This window comes from Silene latifolia, chromosome Y (genome assembly GCF_048544455.1).
Source record: "Silene latifolia isolate original U9 population chromosome Y, ASM4854445v1, whole genome shotgun sequence".
Taxonomy (NCBI): Eukaryota; Viridiplantae; Streptophyta; class Magnoliopsida; order Caryophyllales; family Caryophyllaceae; genus Silene; species Silene latifolia.
This window is the reverse complement of record NC_133538.1, coordinates 195704251-195727205: the sequence shown is the minus strand read 5'-3', so window position 1 is coordinate 195727205 and position 22955 is coordinate 195704251.

Genomic DNA, 22955 nt, shown 5'->3' with positions numbered 1-22955 from the left:
GATGAGGAAAGTTCGTGCTTATGTGGATGTGAGCTACTCCCCTCCTACTGTTTCAAATGATTCAAATTCAAGCTCATGGAAGTTGAAGAGGACAGTCAACGTCGATGAGATGATGTCCTCCAGTCAGAAGCCCTCCAAGGGGCTACTGAAGTGCATTGGGAATTGAGCGGGGAAATGCCCGTGTAACACTTTGTAATAAATAAGTTTTGAATTTACGTTGAATTTGTTTTAATGCTTTTAATTAGGACAATTAGCTTTTAGACTGTTCTTAGCGTAGATTTAAGACTATAGACTGTTCTTATGCGTATTTGGTATTTTGGGATATTTTTGCACGTGTTTTTTTGCAGGTTTGGGGAAGTTTTATGCATTCCAAAGGAAGAAAGACGAAATTAAAGAGCTTACGCAAGAAAAGAGCTCGATCGAGTGAAAAATTGGTCGATCGAATGCTTCTCTTAGTCGATCGAGTAAAGCAATAAAGGGAACTTCTCGATCGAGTAGAATTCTACTCGATCGAGTAGATGGAGCATCAAAGTGCTCGATCGAGTGGTTTAAAACCACTCGATCGAGTAAATGCAACAGGACGCATGGAGTTTTTATTCCTTAAACCCTTTTGTTCTTATTTCTAATTCATTTTCCCCTAATTTCGTCTAACCCTTCCCTAATTGCGACCAAAAACGCCCCCAAATCCCCATTTCTCTTGCCCAATCACCAAATCCGCCACCTACAATTTGTTACTTGTTACTTAATCCTTCAAAGCCCTTTGTTTTCTTCTTGTTTCGTGCTCTTTAAACGGTTTTAAAGAAGATTTAGGGTTTGCGGTTTTGAGATCGAAAAATCGCCATTTTTGCTTGTTTAATTGAAGATTATTTGCAATTTGTAGGTTGTTCTCATCAAGTAAGTGATTCCTTCATCCTCTTTGCATTTTAATTTCGATTATTTTGAATTTTATGAGGAAAATTTGGAATTAGGGTTCAAAAATCCATTGTTGGTCGAATTTTTCGACTTTAATTGTCTTTATTGGCCCTTACTTGTCTTCCTTGATGATCAATCCCCATTCCTCGCTGTTGTTGCATGATTAATTCGAATTTTACGCAAAATTTCGTGATTAGGGCTTTTTCAGTCGAGTTTTTCGACTGTCAGACGGTTTATATGCTCTCATGACTTAATTAACCTCAGTTGTTGTTAATTACTGCTGTCATTGCCTGCTATCCCGCTCCTTATCGCTATTTACATGCTGTAATTCAAATTTTTTTTTGAGGAATGTTGGGAATTTTATGTGCTGTCAGTCGAAATTTTCGACGGGTAGGGGATTCACATGCTGTTTTCTGCTGGTTTTACATGCTGTTTAAGCCACTGTTAGCCGCTGTTTTCTTATCACACCCCCTGCCCTATGCTTACAGGATGGAGTCTAGTTCTTTGCCTTCTACCAGTACCACTTCTAGCCCGTCCTTGAGTGAGACGGTGGCCCCGGCTGTTGCCACCTCCTCAACGTCAGTTAGTACTGCAGCCCCAGTGTTCCTAGTTTCAGCTGCAGGTACAGTTTTCGCTCCAGCTAGCCCTGCTGCTAGCTCAGTTCAGGCTGCCACTTCCTCTACGGTCACCACCACCGCTAGCACTGCTGCTAGTTTTTCTTCAGTGGTGGCCACAGCAGCCACTCCTCCTACACCAGCCACTATTTTCACGTCTGTGGTGCACTCGCCAGCAGCTGCAACTGCCTAGAGCAGCCCTGGTTCCTCACGCCGTCACTGCACGGGCTTCTGCCTTGAGTTCCAGAGGACGAGGCCGGTTTCGTGGACACACTAGAGCTACACCAGCTCCCGTTACCTCCACCTCTTCTGCTCCTAGCACTTCTACAGCTACTGCTCCTTCTACTTCAGGCACGATCACAGTTCGAGGGGACGCTTCCCTCGACCCTCACCCAGACTACCCACAGGTACTTTTTGTTAACGCCTTACATCGTAAGAAGTTTTATAACCTGTTGCACTGTGTGATTATACCTTCCCGATTTTTAGAGAAATCGGCACTTGAGAGACTCGGCATTTACGAGTCGGTTTGTGACTTACTACGGGGCACGGGGATGGCCGGACTTATCACTATGAGCGGCCGTACCTTTCTAGAGCTGAGCCTTGAGTTTCTCAGCTTCTTTACCTTCTCCTCAGGGGCACACGATGCTGACACCACTAGTTCTTCAGTGTCCTTCCGGTTGTTTAACCGGACTTTTCCGATGACCTTAGGGGAGTTTGGTAGGTTAGTTGGCCTTACCTCTACAGGCGAGACTGCAGCCCCTAGAAGGGTCTTCCATCAGCTTTGGAGGACCCTGGCCCAGACCACTTTTAGGGAGCGAAAGCTCCAACATGTCCACCTTCCCCATGTCCGTTGTTTCCTTAGACTGATGGGGAGCACTATTTTCGACCAAAAGGAGCCGAACAACATCACAAACACCAAGCTCTCCATCCTGGGCGGTTACCTGAACATCGACTGTGAGGGTCCTTTTACCCTCAACATTGCCTACTTGACCGCCCAGTACCTTCAGAGCCATGGGAAGAAGGAGACGGGAACCATTGCCTGCGGTGGCATAGCCACCATTCTTGCCCGCTCCCTCTTCCCCGATTGGCCTCGTGACTTGCAGTACCTCGAGGGAGAGAGGCTACTGAGTCTGGACGCCATGCTCTCTCAGCATTGGCTTACCCCAGACTACCAGACTTGGAAGATAGACAGCTCCTTGTCTGTAGACTTACCTTGTGACACTCTCCCCCGTCTAGAGCCCCTTCCTATTGTTTCTAGGGGCGCCCGATTGCCACCACTCCTGACCTTCTCCTTCCACTCCGACCTACTCCTGCTGCACCCGCCGCCAAGAAGCGGCGCCTTGATACTGTCGAGGGGTCCACACCTTCAGGGAGTGCTCAGCCTTCCATGGCTACTCCCATCCCGACCCCTACTCCCACTACTACTCCCACTACTACTACCACTCCTACTCCTGCTCCCACTGACCAGACACAGGCTCAGCCGGACCTACCGGCTACTTTCGTACCACCTCCACCCTTTGTGGCACCTGCGGTCATGGACCAAGGGGGGCGCCGTTTACGGTTTGTTGCTTGAGATCGCAGAGCGTCAGGCTCGTATAGAGAGGGATTTAGCTCTTGCTTTACACCCTCTGTATGAGTACCACTTGTGGCGACGCCGTCCGATCCCAGAGGGTTGGCCACACCCTTCCTTCTACAGGTACCCACCTGAGGGGTACCCCGTGTCTGAGGAGGACGAGGACGAGGACCCTGAGGTGGCTGTGGAGAGAGCTCGTGCTGAGGAGCAGAGGAGGAGAGAGGAGGAGAGAGATCCGGAGTACACGGTGGTGGACGACGACGACGACGACGAGTAGCTACTGGTCTACTCACTTCCCCAGTTTTCTGGCTGGTTTGGGGAAGTTCGTGTTTTGTATGTATCTCTTACTCTTTTATTTTTGTCTCCTTTTTATTTACTGCTTTTATTTTTTTTAGGTTATATATTCCCGTTCCCCTGTATATATCTGTTGATGTATGCTGGAGGACAACGAGGGCGTTGTCCGTTTTGGTTTGGGGAGGGTATTGCATCCTTTTGAGTCTGCATTTGTATCTGTTTTTGCATTCACGTTTATTTTCCAGCTTTGCATTGTTGTTTCTTTCATTAAAAATCACAAAAAAATCATAAAAAAATTAGAAAATTTTCAAAAATCAAAAAATTTCACGTTTATTTTTGCATATAGGTTTAGTCGGAACGGTAGATTTACGTGATGAAATTGCACTTTAACTTGTCTTTTTACTTGAGCCTTGCACTTTATTGACAGTTATTAGCTGAGTCTTGCGCATATCTACGAGTTTTTGTTCAAATTTAGCTGACTGTTTAGACTTAACCTGATAAATTGGCAAACTACTTGAAAAATTATGAGTTTTAGAGCCATAACTGGTGACATTCATGACAAGTTTCCATAGGAATTGAGAGTAGTACTCCTTGCATAGCATGTTCATCTTTTTTGCACATTTATGACATTCAATTTCTTGTCAAATGCACATATTCGGGTTTGTGGTCGGCGTCACATGCAGGGAGGTGCTTGCAAATTTTCCTTTCTTTATATTTTTCACCCATTTAGCTCCACATTAGCCAAAACTTGCCTTTTTTGACCCATTAGCTACATTCCAAATTAAGCCTGCCTAGTCAAACTAGTTTAGTATGTTCTTTTGGGTATGAGTTTTCATCTGCAGTTTGGCCGTATTTCTTGTATGGAGTTGTTGGAAAATTAAGGAAGGAGAAATAAGAAAAAACAAAGAATCGAAAAGAAAAAAAGAGAAAAACGTGAAAGGAAGAAAAAGAAAAAAAATGAAAAAAAGAGAAAGCTGGAAACGTGAGAGAAAAAGAAAGAAAGACAGTTTGAAAAAAAAAAGTTTGTTTATTTCAGTTAGTTCTTTCAGACGGTATTAAAAGAGGAAAGTTTGTGACCGTCTAACTCCTCCGTTCTTATTCTATATTTTTGAGGAGATTGTGTTTGAGTTTAGTGAGTTTTATGCCAAATGAAGGGCACTTGTACTTAGTTTTTCAGTCAGTTGAGATATGGATGGTTTTTATTATGGTCTTGTTAGGAACTAGCTTGACGCTTTTACCTCCACATTACCATAACATGTTTTTCCCTTTCTCACCTGAACCTCACTATTCCCATATTATTTGTAAGCCCTCGGCTATGACGGACATTATTGGTTGGAGTGTGTGCATTAGTACTTGAATTGTCTTTCATTTTTGTTGCATGCATGCTATGTAGGTCGCAGTTAGGTGAGTGACTGTCCTTTCTTCTCTCTTTTACATATAACATTCACCCTTTGCTTCATGAGAGAAGAGTGACCACGAGAGAGTCCGATTTTATTGGTCTTGCAAGGTCGATAGGTTGGCTATATTTACTCAATGACTTATAACTCGTTTGCGTATTGACTGCTTAGCTTTAACTGTTAGTTTTTGTTGCATTAAATTGGTTCAAGTAGACAAGTTAAGCTAGCTCTGAGTTATCATTTCCGTTCCATTAGCTGCATTTTAGTTTACTCGAGGACGAGTAAAGTTTCGGTTTAGGGAGATTTGATACGTGCATTTTGTATAGTCTTTTTAGCCTATTTCAGCAAGTATTTCTATGCATTTTTTATACTGTTTTTATAGTATTTTGCCCCGAATTGGCTACTTTGGTTCGTTTTGTCCATTTTGTAGAAATGAACGCGAAAGTAGTGGAATCGTACTTTTTTTCGTCCATTTTGCATGCATTTAGAGGAGACGGGATTTTCTAGAGTGAGATATTGCGATGGGAAAAGTGTTGGCACGGATTACGAGGTAGTCGGGCACGGACTTGAGCTGAAATGAAGATAAAGGACTCGATCGAGCAGTTTTACCACTCGATCGAGTGGTTTTTACGTCCTCTATTGCTCGATTGAGTAGTTTTCTACTCGATCCTTAAGTCGCTGAAACACGAGTTACTCGATCGAGTAACTTTCTACTCGATCGATTAGATGCTGCTGAGGGTTCGCTCGATCGAGTGGTTTTATTCCACTCGATCGAGTGGTTTTGCTGTTATGGGCTTTTATTTAGCCCGTGTTATGGTTTATTCGATAAAAGTTAATTATTTTCTATTTAAGCAAGCTTTAGTTAGGTCATTAGGATCAGATTTTACTCACTACTTAGCCTTTTTCAAACTTTACTGCGTAAAACATTCTTCTTCACTGTAACCTTGTTCTCGGATTTACTTTGCTCGGATTTTGTGTTCTTTACGCCGGATTCGCTTGATTGTAATTCCTTCCTCTTCTCTTAATAATAATTAATCTTTTGTTTGCTTTAATTCTTCGTTTCGTTACATTTAATTTCTGCCCTAATTTACTCGTTATGCGATTTTATTATAGTTTTAATATGTTTACTGCTGGAAATTTATTTGCTGATAGTTTTGATAGTTTAATTAGCATTATGAGTAGCTAAACCCCTTTCATGTTGGGATTAGGGGATCTGCGATAAGAATGTGACGATGTAGTAAATGAAATAGATGAATTTATTGTGAGACTGTATCACCATAGCAATTTAATTGTATTTACCGACTTAGTTGAGTGCACGCTTCTCAGTTATTTCTTTAATCTGGCTAAAATTAATCCTAGATCGAAAGATTGGACTAAATAGGCGTGCTATGAACAGTAGACTACCCTGACGAGAATGAAAGTTAAGTTAGCGGTATTTTAGGATAGAAAGTGGACCGAAAGGACCTTTCAACATCCGTCTTACATTAATTCGTCTGAATCATTTACAGCTGAGTCACTGGACTACCGTAGTGAACCGAAATCCCGACATGTCCCTCTCTATCTGATAGTTTAAACTTATTTCCTTGCTTTTACTGCTCTTATCCTTATTTGTCTTCCTTTAAACCTCGTAGTTTAGAAGCCAATTCAAACAACCCCCATTTGTGACCAAATAGAAGGACTTTTACAGATATCTTGCCTCCCTGAGGAGATCGACCCTACTTGCCGCTAGCTTCTGTTAGTTGTATTTAGATTTATTTTTGGTACAGAAACGACCGTATCAACAACCATCACTTTCAAGCCATCACTTCTAATCCCTTAAAACAACCCCTTTTAATCTCAACCATCACCATCAATCCTCAAAACCAACCCACTCAGCCGCAAACTTAATCCTATACCTCTTTACTGTGGGCTCCTTCTTGGAGGCGTCGCCCCATGTTTTCTTTTGCCAAATTACCACCTTCTCACTTTGGGGGCTTCTCTTCTGAGATGCTACCCGTCCTTCATTCTTTGAGTCCAACTAAAGCCCAAAATAAAAAACCTTTGGCCTAGTGCTCTGTCTGGATGATAGCAAGATGTTGGTTCTGCTCTCCGAATCATCACACCTCAAGAAGGGGTCTCAAACAAGAAAACGGTGGCGAGGATGTCCGAAGAAGATATGATTCCTGCTTTTGGAATTCCTCACCTGAGAATATCTACTACCTCAGGGATTTGATGCACGTTATCACCCATTTTTCATTTTTAGCTAGGGGTTGCACCTACATATGCAAAGTTTGTCATAGTCATTCATGTCTCATGTTAAACCTAAGTTTTATCACGTTAACGTGAGCATGTTTGTCACTATGTCAGTCAGCGTTCGTGTGAGCCAATGACATGACAAGTCCCACATCTCGAACCCATCAAATCATAGATTTACGAACAAAAAAAACTCAATCTTAAGCTTCACAACTTTCGAAACTTCCATCTCCTTTCACGCGAGATAGTACGTGCTAGTTTCTTTCATGATTATGTGCTTACATGCTTACGTGCTTATATTCTACGTGCTTGTCTATTAGATTGCAAATCTTTAGGGTCACTAACCATGCAGATAATCTTGAGAAGAAAAACGCACTCCGACTGAGTATTGAGTTCTTCCCAGCAACTGCCGACCCGTCAAGCCCAAGGGCATTGACCGCGTCAATTACTTGTCATAAAATACCTCTTGGCGAGCAGCAATGATGTGACTCATAATTGCGCACATTTAGTCCCCTAATTAAGCCTATCTTTCATACTATTATAACATTCTCTAGCCATTTTATCTATCAAATGCTTTCTATTTTGCTTTCCTAGTGCATTTTGTATGTTTTGTAGGAAAGAAGGTAATTAGGCGGAAATTCCCGTCTCTTGAGCTCATTTGGAAGGACATTGATGAATTTGGCTGAACGAGTATGGAAGGAGAGGCAAGAACTAAGACCAACATTGCAAGAATAAGAAGTATGCGAGAGGAAGAAGCTAAGCACACTGAAGAACAATCCGAGCGTCCAAAGCTCCAAGACGCTCGTCCTCTGCTCCAACAATCCGAGCGTCCAAAGCTCCAAGACGCTCGTCCTCTGCTCCAACAATCCAAGCGTCCTACCCTTTTCTACGAGCGGACCATGGCGTCTTCAGCAAAGATGCTCATCTTTTCGAAATACTTGCATTTCCCTACTTAGAACTTCGAATAGTTAATTACTAAATTAGTCTTAGTTATAGCCTAATGATGCACTACTATATATACCCCATTTTGATGATAATAAAGGGGGGAGAGCCTTCCACATTATAAAATCTTCTTAGAATAGATTAGGAGTAGATTAGAATAGATTATCCTTTAATCTTTCCACAAAAATTACACATTAATCTTTCCCTAATTATTGCTCAAGTTTATTATTGGGTAATTGAAGATTATTGGGTTATTATTGGAGAATTGACAACTCTTCATCAATAAATCAAGTTTTCTTCTATTATTCTTTGCTTTATTATTTGGATCATCTTAAGTTGGTACAATTCCTTTACTCTTTACTCTTTATTGTTTATTTCCTTAAACTCTTATCATGCTTATACTTGTTGTAATGATCGACACCATTAATGACATGTTCCCCATGATAATGAGTGAGTAGTTATTAAACTTGGATTAGTGGGTAATTAGGGGAAAACAACATGGGGAATAATCGTGCTTAATCTAATATGTTTTCATAATAAATTTGCTTGCTTGCTCTGAGGTCAACCTATGCACATGTTATGTTTGATGAAATGCTAAGCCTATGAATCCTTACATTTACAACCATCTCTTATCTATTCAACTTGACTTGTAAGATATAAACCAACTCGAGTCTAGTTAGACCATGCATAGAAGTGATTAGGGGGAAAGTAAGTCGACTTGTAGGTATTGTACAATCTAATCGATTCGGCTCCGGGACCCAACTCTTCCTAAGAACCGTAAGACATACACCAACTCAGTTCCTTTACAACATTAATTGCTTGCATCTTTGTGAACATGTTTGTATGACTAACTCCCATGAAGCCCCTATGAACCCATGATATCCTAGCACTTTTAATCATTTGTTTACATCCTTCCTTTTATTGCTTGTTTACTTTCCATTGCTTGCATTAGTTTAGACTCACCAACTACAAACCCAAATCAATTGTGACACTAGCATAAATTGAGATAGATAGACTTAGAACCCAAAGCGCACCGTCCCATGGATCGACCTCGACTTAACCACTAACTAGTTGTTTGTTGAGAATTATAAATGTGTTTGATTGAGAGCCCCAACGACACTCTTCATCAAAATGGCGTCGTTGCCGAGGACAGTGTTATGTGATTAAGTTCTTACTTATTTGTCTATTTTTATTTTTGCTTTAATCTTGAGGAACTTGTTCCTCAAGGTTTGTTCTTACCGTTGCTAGTAGTTGTTTCCTTGTCTTAGCTATGATGGCCCAAGACTTGACATATGGAGTATACGTTGGATCTTTTGAGTATGACTATGGGTATGGGGAGTTTGAGGATCAAGTCAACACAAACCTACCTTACTATTCATACAATGAAAATCCTAACTACTACCCCAAATTTTCCCACCAAAACTACCACACCCAATATCCACAACAACCACCCACCCAATACCCACTTCAAAATGAATTTCAATTGCCACAATACAACCACTTTCACACCCACCCACAACAAGACGATGAACCCATTCAAAATGTGATTCTCCAAATGATGGGAGATCAACAAAATTTCTTCAAACAAGTGCTAGAGGAGAGCTAAAATAGGGACAATGTTCTTCAAAGCATTGTTACCCATGGTGAGGAGTTAGCAATTCAAATTGCCCAAATAAGAGAAGCCCAAGTAACTACTCCTCACCATTCCCTAGACATTGATTATGAATGCGGGTTTGAAGGAGTTACCTTTGATGAGAAATAGGAAGAGCCAATATCCTTGAGCTCTTGTGAGTATGAAAGTGTGGTAATTGATGAGGAAGATATGAGGTTGAGTAAGCCAAATACTCTTAACCTTTGTGAGTATGAGGGTGTGACTTTTAATGTGAACATTGAGATGGTGGAGGAAGAATTGTTGAGGAGTGAAGCCCCCATTTATGATTCATATGAAGATAGTAATGATGACAAGACCATAAAAGAGGTTTATGAAGAATACGTGTCTTTCAAGGACCTTTGGAATAGGGGAGAAGAATGAACTTGTGATATCACCTTGCTTGAGGAGCATATCCTTGAGAAGTTTGAGGTATGCTTCCGTGAGGAAGATGAATGTCTCTTTCCTATTGACCATGAATACCTTTTAGCACCCACCATGGAGCCAATGATTGTTGGAGATGATATGGTGGACCTTCTTCAAAAAGTCAAAGCATCATACAAAGGGTACTTGGTGGAAAAGCTCAAGAACAAACTTGCAAATGAACTTGCTTGTGGAAATTTGGCACCCACAACATCAATTCCTATGGTATCCGGTCATCAATGTTATGAGAATTATCCTTCTACTCTTGAAGGATTGATAAATCTAAATGCTATCATCATCACCAAAATTGAAGAAAAAGGTAGTGAGTGGAAGTCCCCGGACAACCATGAACCATACTTCCTACCTTACGTTAACAAGAATCATGGGCTAATCGGTTTGAAGCATCGTAAATATTCAAGTGCCAAGAAAAGGAAGAAAACAAGAATGAATGACAAACTTCCTTGGCCAAGCTTCGTCATGAAGTTAAGCAAACCATACTTATGCTTATTTGGAGCTTGTTCACAAGCTTTTGATCTTCGTCTAAGAGCCTTGAGCTCTATGGACAAAGAAATTCTACAATTTGAACTAGTTTGGTGGAGTCCTATCTCAAACCACCATTTGTAAGATATTTCTTGAAACTTTACCATGTATAATATTGTACATTTTCGCACTTCTATTTACAATTTCTCGCATGAGAGTAGTGAGAGAGAGTTTTCTTACATTTTTATTGAGCAAAATCTCAGGAAAAGATAAGGAGGAATAACAAAAGGGTGCAAGGATACGATCTTGCAAAGAAAAGAAATAAAAGTACGAAAAACAACAAGGCACGCTCGTGCCGGGGGCAGGACACTCGTCCTCATCCTCCCTGAGGGTACTGTTTGGCGCTGACTTGATATCCGAGCAGATTATGGGACAAGACGCTCGTCCAGAAAAAAGACGCTCGTATTATCTGTTGGACGCTCGTCCTATAAGACATCTGAAGAAAAATTTCGCACTGGACTTGAATCCGAGCTGATTCTGAAGAGGACGCTCGTCTCAATTCAGCCGCTCGTCTCAAGCCCGATATGCTCGTCTTTTGTCCACCCCAGATGAAGCAGAATCCTTGGATTAAAATTCGAGCGGATTTTTTATAAGACGCTCGAACCACTTGCAGGAAGACGTTCGTCCCGACATGAAAGACGCTCGGATTCCTGCACTTACCACGAATAATCCACCGGAGCGCGACCCTCAGCCGCTTGTCCCACACTACTTTTCTATAAACCCCCCCCCCCCCCCCCCCCACCATCCCTCATTTCCTCACCTTTTCTAAACCTAATCCACTCATCTTCATCTCCAAACACTCCCATCACAACAAAAATCAACCAAACCCTAACTTTCCTAAATCAAAAATGATGAATCTCAAGGGAAAAGCCAAGAAGCTCGTTGAAGCCGCCGCCAAGAAACGCAAAGGCTCATCTTCTTCATCCCCTCAAGAAAGGATGCCGCCAAGAAACTTCTGTCCCGTTATAAGAGGAGCGGTGGAGCAACTTGAGTACTTTCCGGAGGTACTCTTCACATCGAATGACCACCGCATTAAGTTCATCAAGTTGCTAGGTAAGCATTACTAACCGACTCAATTCATTAACACTAAGGTGTTAGAAGTCCTAGGTATAAGGAATCAAACCGAAATGTTCTTTGATGGTTTGGGGATTGGGAAATTATTCCATGCCCATGAAGAGACATACCTTAGCCTTACCTTGGAATTTTTGAGTAGCCTTCGCATTGTTTGGAACACACGAAGCACCGTTGGTATGGAGTTATGGTTGTGCAACCTCGACCATAGTCTAACACTTGACCAATTTGCTCATATTTTTGGTCTTGTTGTACCAACAAGCAACATCAACAAACCCTCCGACTTTGATGTGGACCAAATTTGGAAGGCTATTTCCGGGAGGGATTTCATTCACCAAAAACAATGATATACCTTTGCTATCCAACACCCGGTGATTTGGATCACCGAACGTTTCACAGCCGGCACCAGTAATGGGAGATTCGAGCAAGATAGGTTCACTCTCCTCGATTTGACATTCCTTGAGTCCTATCTAAATGTTCGGGGGACAAGGCGATACAAATTCAATACCCCCCTTGAGATGCTTACAAGATTCTACGACTTCTCTCAAGGGAACTCCCAACTTAAGACCTTCATGATGGGAGGTCAAATTACTATCTTGGCTAACTACCTTTGTCCCGGGTTCAACACCAATGGGACTTATGCACCTCTTGAGGGTAGTACTTTGATTGATGAGGACGCCGTCTTTAACCACCACCGGTGGTGTGCCTACACCCAAAGCAGGAGTGTAGAATGGTTCACAAAAGGGTGTTCCTCTATCATTCTTTCAAAGTGGAATATACCCGGTACCGACCTAAGGTTGAGCCCATATTCACCTAGGCCGAGTTACCTCCTCGACATTGAAATCCACCCTAACCCCCCTCAAACAGAAGAAGTACCCCGCCACCCTCCACAATCTCGCGGGATACTGGCTAGGGCTAATGCCCCACCTTCCTATGTACCTATCCCACCTTACCCCACTTCTCATACGCCCTTCACACCGCGACTGCCCAATGCTCCAAATGTGAATGACTTGGTAGATATTATGAAGAAAGTTTATCTTGTAGTGTATGACGGGAGGGTCGATAACTATTTGGCCCTTTATCCTCAATACTACCAAATGGCACAACAAGGGTATATCGACCCTAATGGCCCTCGACCATCTTGGGCTCAACCACACCTTTTGTTCCCTAATCAAGGGAACCAAGCCGGGAACTTTGATGGTCAAGGTGGAGGATACTTTGGTCAAGGAGGAGGGTATGACCAAGGAGGGAGTTCTAGCGGGTATGGCTTCCACCATGATGATGATGATGACGAGTGAGAGATGTCTACCTCACCACCTCCATTTGTATGATACTCATCTCTGCCTCTCTCTTTTGATAGTGCATTGCATTTAGTTTAGTCTCCACTTGCATTTGTATTATATTTCATATTGCACTTACATTAGTTAGTTCATATAGTATAATTTGCATTGTATTATATCTCACATGATTCATGTAGATAATTGCATATAGATTAGAATTCATGCATAGTCACTAATGACCAATCCTATTCTTTTCTACACTAGAAATAGTGTTTTAATCGGTTTGGGGAGGTTTGATCATAGGTGACTTAAGCATTTATCATGCATCATCTAGTATAGTGTAGATTGTATTCATTTGTTATATATGTCATATAGAATTGCATTTAGTTAGAGCATGCATTCATATCATATCATTGCATTTGTACTTTATTTCAAAAAATCCAAAAATCCAAAAACATGTATTTCCTTTTTATTCCTACTCCTACTTGTACATTGAGGACAATATCCAAAATAAAGTGGGGTATGGGAATTTATATTCCCAAAATGATAAAAATTGAAAATTTTTGAAAAATACAAAAACATGTCTTTTTATTTCATAATCATAAAAACCATAAAAATTTGAAAATTTTGAAAAACCAAAAAACATGCTCATCCCTTTTTAGTATAGAATTGTATATATTGTATATACTTGTTTGTTTCCGTGTTTGTCCATCCTTTCTCACATTAATCGACTACGCCACATCCGAGACATGAGGATATTGAAGACCGCATGGTATGATCTTTCCAATCTCCTTTTTCCTCTTTATGTTGATAACTATGTGGCTTTATTTTGATTGATGCGGTATAAACAATGTGATTATAGGATTGTATTTAGATTATATGGCATAATAGTTTTCTTCTTAAGACTTTGCTTGTTAGAATACTTGTAAAACACCCTAGGATGTGTCATGCTAGTATCCTTTGACCCATGGATTAAGGCCTAGTCAAGAGTACCTTGTGGTGTAATAACTCCTTGGCTACCGTTTATTCCAAGGTGATCCTTGAAACCATGCAACCATCATCCATATTCTACCACATTTTATCATCAAAGGGAATGGGCACAAAAATTGTTCAAGATTTGAGTTCGAGAATTGAAATGAAAGTCAAAAAAGTTCGCAATCGCATCAAAAGAAAAGAGGAGTAACAAAAATGAAAACTCCTATGCTTCAAAAATAAGCACCCTCACTAAAAATGGGGTGACTATGAAAATGTTCAAAAAGAAATGCAAAAAAGTTGAAAAATTGTCAAGTATTGAAATGCCAAACATCAAAGAAATGGCAAAACAAATGTTCTCAAAATGTCAAATACAAGAAATTGGGGGGGGGGGGGGGGAAATAACAACAAAGCAAACTCCCATATGAAACTCAAATACATCGTGATCCCTTTTCCATCGTATCCACTTTTTTGCATGGTAGAGAGGGGACGACCCTTCTTCTTCTCAAGGCAAGAATGGGAATTCCGCGATCCTCCGGTGTTTCTAACACCATAGGGAGTCTACTCTTGACGAAAGCATTTAACAATTGAGGAAAAAGGTACCCTAGCTTGACACAACTTGGAGGTGATTTATTGGTATCCTTCTAGGCTTAGTAGTTTGAAGAAACCATATCTATAATGGAATGTGTACCCTTAGATTGCTTCCCCTTTAGATAATTTCCACCACTTAGATGAGGAAAGTGGCTATTCTTTTGTAGATGCATCCATTACTTGATTTTGTGTGTTTTAATGCTTGGATGTGTCGCCATTTTGGCAAGCCCCTCCTTGCCTTGCAAGAAGGCATCCTACCTCATAATTGTCTTGTTGTGAGTTGAATGGGCAGAGTGAGACCCGCTAATTGTCTCATATCGGTTATATTAGTAGGATAGTTTAAATAAAGGTCTACTTTTAGTCACCTCTTTACTCGGGACGAGTAAAGGTTCGGTTTGGGGATATTTGATGTGACTCATAATTGCGCACATTTAGTCCCCTAATTGAGCATATCTTGCATACTATTATAATATTCTATAGCCATTTTATCCGTCAAATGCTTTCTATTTTGCTTTCCTAGTGCATTTCGTATATTTTGTAGGAAAGAAGGTAATTAGGCAGAAATTCCCGTCTCTTGAGCTCATTTGGAAGGACATTGATGAATTTGGCTGAACGAGTATGGAAGGAGAGGTAAGAACTAAGACCAACATTGCAAGAATAAGAAATATGCGAGAGGAAGAAGCTAAGCACTCTGAAGAACAATCCGAGCGTCCAAAGCTCCAAGACGCTCGTCCTCTGCTCCAACAATCCGAGCATCCAAAGCTCCAAGACGCTCGTCCTCTGCTCCAACAATCCGAGCATCCTACCCTTTTGTACGAGCGAACCGTGGCGTCTTCAGCAAAGATGCTCATCTCTTCGAAATACTTGCATTTCCCTACTTAGAACTTAGAATAGTTAATTACTAATATATATACCCTATTTTGATGATAATCATGGGGGGAGAGCCTTCCACATTAGAAAATCCGCTTAGAATAGATTAGGAGTAGATTAAAATAGATTATCCTTTAATCTTTCCACAAAAATTACACATTAATCTTTCCCTAATTATTGTTCAAGTTTATTATTCAAGTTTATTATTGGGTAATTGAAGATTATTGGGTTATTATTGGAGAATTGACAACTCTTCATCAATAAATCAAGTTTTCTTCTATTATTCTTTGCTTTATTATTTGGATCATCTTAAGTTGGTACAATTCCTTTACTCTTTACTCTTTATTGTTTATTTCCTTAAACTCTTATCATGCTTATACTTGTTGTAATGATTGACACCATTAATGACATGTTCCCCATGATAATGAGTGAGTAGTTACTAAACTAGGATTAGTGGGTAATTAGGGGAAACCAACATGGGGAATAATCGTGCTTAATCTAATATGTTTTCATAATAAATTTGCTTGCTTGTTGTGATGTCAACCTATGCACATGTTATGTTTGATGAAATGCTAAGCCTATGAATCCTTGCATTTACAACTATCTCTTATCTATTCAACTTGACTTGTAAGATATAAACCAACTCGAGTCTAGTTAGACCATGCATAGAAGTGATTAGGGGGAAATTAAGTCGACTTGTTAGTGTTGTACAATCTAATCGATTCGGCTCCGGGACCCAACTCTTCCTAAGAACCGTAAGACATACACCAACTCGGTTCCTTTACAATATTAATTGCTTGCAACTTTGTGAACATATTTGTATGGTTAACTCCCATGAAGCCCCTGTGAACCCATGATATCCTAGCACTTTTAATCATTTGTTTACATCCTTCCTTTTATTGCTTGTTTACTTTCCATTGCTTGCATTAGTTTAGACTCACCAACTACAAACCTAAATCAATTGTGACAGCATAAATTGAGATAGATAGACTTAGAACCCAAAGCACACCGTCCCATGGATCGACCTCGACTTAACCACTAACTAGTTGTTTGTGTTGGAATTTATAAATCTCATTAATTTACATATTCATATATGAATTGATTTATTTAGTCATAAAATAAAACTAGATCTTATGCATGCAAACATAAATAAGATAAGAGAAGAAATCATCAATCTTACTATATGATTTCGGTTTAATGGGCACCAACAAATTCACCTATTTGTTAGTTCTTGAGCTTTCCTTAAAATGGATAAACAAAAGGTCCAAATTAGAACCTCTCCCAAATGTGAATACCCAAGGAAATCTCTTAATAACTAATATTATTTTGTACTAGAAATAATATAAGTCTTACTATAAAATTGACACAAAAATATTGTGTATTTCCTCTTGAAATAATTGGCCAAGAGGAGAGATTTGTGTGTATTTATCTCTCTAAGTTTTCATAAATTATGGAGAGATTAATGTTTATTACACTAGAAAACATGTTATAGAAATGAATGAATAATTTTTAGAATAACCCTTGGCTTCTTGTGAGGGAAAAACCGGTTGGAGGGAGTAAGAGTGCCCAATGCATGGGCTAGTTTTTCTACCCAAGAAATCATAGGCATGCAAGGCTACAAGCAAGGTCTTATCATTGTGTTTTCCACTTAAAAATAATTAACACAATTTTAAAGACCCTAACCCTCCCATTTCGGTACACTTGATAAAATGGGAGCTACATTTTATTTTTTGTCATTTGGCAATTGTAACATATGTGACATGTTATTTGACATACGAAATTGTAATGTATTTTTAACATATTAAAAATCAACATACTCATAAAATATGTCATATACAAAATCGACTAGTAATTCGTAATTACTTGTACCAAAACGGTTTATCAAAATATATATTACAACGTCTTTTATTTATAATAAATTATTCATTCAATTTCAATTTCAATTGTTTCGTAAACAATATTTTTTATCCAAGCAATAAAACAATTCAATTACTTACACCGTATCTAATATAATCGAATTACAATAAGACACGTTAATTTTAATCACAAAATCATCCGTCAATTTTAAGCAATTTAATTAACTCGTATCGGCATACGATTAATTAAATAATCAATTAAGAGTATTTCCCTATAGGTATGACCTGAGGGGATCAACTGATCACCACCGTCGCACGACACTAATGTCAAACTCTAGTCAGCCAATCATTACCGATATGTGTGGACCAGTTGACTGTAAAATATTACATCCCACATGTTCTTAAAATGAGATTTAAACATGTGATCATCATGATCAACAGTTGTGATCGCATTACTGTGGGAGGACACATATTCCAACAATCTCCCACTTGTCCTCGACAAGTGTGCGTCACCAATTCTCTTGTCCTATTACTATCTCCTACTCATTGCAAGGTGTCTTTCAGGTCGTACTTGCAAGTGATCATATCGAGAATGGTTTCCTCGATCTGGAGAATGACTGATTGACCGGAATTATCTACCATAGATACCTTCCGAGCGTGGCCACGCATTTCCAGTTCATTTCTCCTCGAGTGGCCTTGAGATATTGTTATAACCCTGACAAGGGGTGGACAATTCATATCGCACTTATTCCCTTCGACTAGCCACAGCTATCATAACCCAAAATATGCCCATTTGACCCCATTTACGAAGGTCGTAGTAACAAAAATCAAAGTTAATCACAGTGTGCGGGATCCATCCTCTTGCACATCTCATGATTGCAAGTGTACTCAATTTCCGTTGTAAATATCTCTCATTGTTCTTTATTGCCTAGAACGATTCTAGCAAATCTATTTCTTAAATAACATAGCCATAATGGTTCCTTAACCATCTTCACGTGTTTTGAATATGGTTTTGTCTGAAACCTTTCGCAATCTCAATTGTCATTCGTGTAACACCCTTACACAAATTAGTTAATTGCATCAAAAACACTTAACTTTCCATCCTTAATGCTTCTACAAGCACTTAAGGATAATCTATATGGCTACTATGTAACTATTACTTAAATTCGATTTGAAACAATTCATCATACTCAAAGTATATGAAGTGTTATACATCATTACTTATTTAATTGATCCGGCAGCGGAAGCAAATGGAATCAATCAAATATGTTCAACTCGTTGAAGTAATCATGAATCTTATCAACATAAGACTTCTTTTTTGGCGCTAATATCATGTGGATTTATCTCCATAAATCTGGATATTAAAGATGTATTATAATACTCCAAAAGTCTTAAATCATTCCCAATGATCAATATGTCATCCACATATAAGACTAATTAAAATTACCGTAACTCCCACTAAACTCCTTGTATAAACACAACTTCTCGACTTATCGAGAAAAGTTTTATAACATGATCAAAACATTGATTCCAACTCATTGATGTCCTACTTAAGACCCTCTCTTAAGTTTCACATTATCTTAGGATGGCAAGAATCTACAAAACTCAAGACATGTATTGAATACATTCCTTCTAATTGAAGAAGTGGGTTTTAGATTCACTCGCTATATATATCTCATAATGAAACACAATCCCTAAGAAGATCCAAATAGCCTTAAGCATTTCAACTAGTGCAAAACCCTTTGCTACCAATCAAGCTTTGATATCTAACAATTCACTTGGAATTTATTTCTGATTTTCATGGCTCTAAGCCTTGTATTGAGTTGTGACTTAAACACTCTCATGTAAGTCATATGTTCATTACTTTCTAGAAGTAATCAACTTGAATCAAACAATTTCTTTGTAAGTTGCAAGCTCTTTACTTTCTAAAAGTAACATTAATTCATCATCTTCAACAAGTGATGACTTTAACCTCCTAGGTTTTGAAGAAACAACGTCTTACACAAAACGTCTCATGTAGCCAAGAAATACCAGTTTCTTGCGACATAACATTCTTTGTGGCTCTTGAATAATTTCTCCCACTCTGTCTTCTAGAAATAAACTTGTATTCTAGAAAGACAGCTTCACGAGCCACAAACCCGTTGTACTCGTGATTATAGTACGGAAAAATGAGCATTTGTTTCTTTTGAAAACTTACAAACATGGTACCATACCATTTCATATCTCATATGATTCGTTTTAGATTTAGTGGAAAAATAATTTAGACAAAATGATAAAATCCCCAAAAGGATCAAGTAACTCAAAGTAACTTGATTGAAGTCCAAACCATATCGAATAGCGTTTGATTTCTTTATCCAACCACACATTATCCCATAATGCGTATTAAGAGAGATTAATTTATGATACTATATCACATTTCCTTTGGCTTATATCAAAGTCTTCACTTTGATAATCCCATCACGACTAAATCGTGATTCTTTGAACTCTTTGAACTTCTCCAAAGATTTGTCTATTTACCTTATTAAGTGAACACATTAGCGTCAACTTAAATAATTGGTAAAAGAAAATGATCAACCTATTTTAGATCAATGATTTACAACCTCGATCTCCTTTTAAACCAAAAGGCACGAGACATCTTGCTTTGAATACAAGATACGCATATACCATAAGATCTAATGGTTCCAAGAGTACTCGATAACTCTTTGCGTTCATCATTCCATAATCTAAGGTTTAATCTTGGGTTACCAATTTGAGTCTTGCATCATCTACATGATGTATCATTCCAGTTTGGTTTAGAATATATTCACCTTGATAATGGGCTAGCCATACATCAAATCGTGGTGTATAGGGTCACATAAGTGAAACCACTTTTGTATCATAACAAGTTTATATTCTTATTTAGAGTTTATGCTCTTAATAGTCACAATTAAGTACAACTTTACACTCAAAAACTAGATTGTACAATGACTCTATCTCTCAACATCATTGTTGCTAGTCGTCATATTCTAATCATCCTATGTATCAAATACAACGATGAAAACCACCATCGGTTTCTAATATTGACGAAGTAGTATTAGCAAAATTTATGTCAATCAAACAAACATTTAAAGAAGAAGGTCCCATTAGATGTCCCACAACTAACTTGTTGATTGTTCAATAATTTGGGGTAGTTTCCTTTCTAGTGTCCAACAATTAAGACAATGAAAACTTTATCGGTCGGGATTGATAGGTTTAGTATCGTTATTCTCAATAACTTTACTTTTAACATTACCTTATATCAATTCCATTCTAATTTTACTTCTTTAAACCTCACCCTATTCTTAACGGTTTAAGATAATGCACCCACTCATTTCAATGAGTTTTTGCTAAGAGAAGCAAAAATTGAAATTCATGAAGACTACTCTTCATTCGTTTGTTTAGTCTTAAAACTTTCATTGATGTGGTTGCGGTATTTTGGTCAATTTTGATTTCCAACAAATCTAGTTACCAAAATGATATAACGTTTCAAAGTACTTAACTCAATTAAGCATATGAGAAATAATTCATTGTAAGTAGATATGTTAGTCAAGGATAAAAAACCCTCTTGATCACAAATAACTTTTATCTATACTCTTCACAAGAGATCCTTACAATGGATAATATGAGGTTTTAGAAGAAAATTTAAATTTTGTCTTTAGTTACGATGTTTTAATGGAGATTTGAACTAAAATCGAAATGATATCGTATATAATATGAGGTAAAGAAATAGAATAATATGATAACGGAATAATGAAAACAAAACATTTATCGTTATATTAATACTTGTAAATATAATAACAAGTAAAGCATTTACATAGTGACCTCTACCCAACTATGATAAATGATTCCAAGATCCAAATTCATATTAACTTGGGCACGGTAGGGCCGATTCATCCCTTATCAATATAACTCGGTGGATTAACTCTTTAATCGAGTCTACTTTTAGAACTCTTGGTCGATAAAATTACATTAAAATTTATCTTTAGCCCAAAACACATCCGGCAATGGTCGAGAATACTTTTGTTAAGTTCAACCCAAATTTCGAATAAATGTGTCCATGATCCAAATCCACATCAACTTGGGCACGGTAGGGCCGATTCATCCCTTATCAACATGAATTCGGTGGATAGACATTTATCACCCACTTCCCGTACGTAACAAAGTTTTTACCCCGGTAGGGCCGAGCGCACTCCCTCATGAAATAGGTTTTCATGGTTTCTACTTTTTGGTAAGGCTAAGTCTCAATTGTTTATTTTAGCGAGAGGTCATGTCAATTTATTATCTATCACGTTTTAAGTGAACTACGATAATTGTAATCGACTGTAAAACTCGATTTAAAATGCATGTTTAGTTATGGCGATTTAGCGATGCATGTAACATATAAATAAAATACAAAGCATAAAAATCCTAGTATGGCCTTCCTAAAATAGTAAATCTAATAAACTATTACAAATTCGGAAACCAACTCCTTTGGTCCTTGACCTTCGGTCTTAGCACGCATTTCAAGGCAACACTTTCTCTGATGGATCGCCTTCTCGAGTGGCACCGTCTTTAAGAAACTCCGGAATAAATAAATTACAAAATGAATTACATAATTTCCTATTATACATTTGTAATTAAAATAAAATAAATCTATTAAATTACAAAACGGTGATACGAGATCACAATAATTACAACCGAATCGATATTCCCATGCATTTCGGGTAATACCAATTAAAACTAAGGTCATACTAAGTAAAATTACATAATTCAAAAATTACATAAAGTTAAAATATGACAATCATAAATAAAATGCAGCATTATAATATGTATGAACATGCTAGATTTTATGCTAAATCGCCTTTAAAGAGCCAATATCATATATTAATCGGTTTTTACGGATTTGCGTGATTTAACCTTTTAAAATCACAATAATTACATAAATTCATATTTATGTACAAGTTAATTACCCTAACCATCTTAGGACTCAAAATTAGTCTCCACTAACATTTGACAATAATTAAACTTGATTTCTTAATATTGTTCATAAATGGACCCAAAAATACAAAATAATGCTATAAACTTCAAATTAAATTATAAAAATTTCAAATAAATTCGAAATTTGAAATTTAAACTCATGAACATTCTGGAAAAAAATCATGACACTCATAATGTTCAAAACTTAGGTTAAAAATTTCGAAAAAATATCGAGAAAAACAATGTTGCGGTTTATCGGTTTTAACAATTATAACCATAAAAATATGAGAAAAATTATTTTTATCAACTGTTCACTTTTAGATCTGAAATATATGATAAAATTCAATATGTGACGTTTTTCCTTAAGTCATGAAGTATGTTCTAGCATTATTACTAATTTTAGTCACTATTTATGTGATTTTTCATCAAAAATTCATAAATCATGCATAAAGACTTCATTATAGCCAAATATTTTACACACATCTTGTAAAATTGCATGCGACAACATACTAAATTTTCATGACCAGATTCTGGAGTGAAACGTCAAGGACTCGATTTCTGGACAGAATTGGACTCGAAAACAGGTTGTGTTTGTGACTGAAATGGACACAAAAAATAATGAACTAAACAAGGATATGACTTAGGCGAGATCACGAAGCAAGTCTAAGCCTAGGAATCTCGTCCAAAATCACGAAGCAAGGACTATATTCCGCCCCAAAGCACTAAGCAAATGGAGGGTTTTCCGCACTAAGCAAGAAGAATTCTA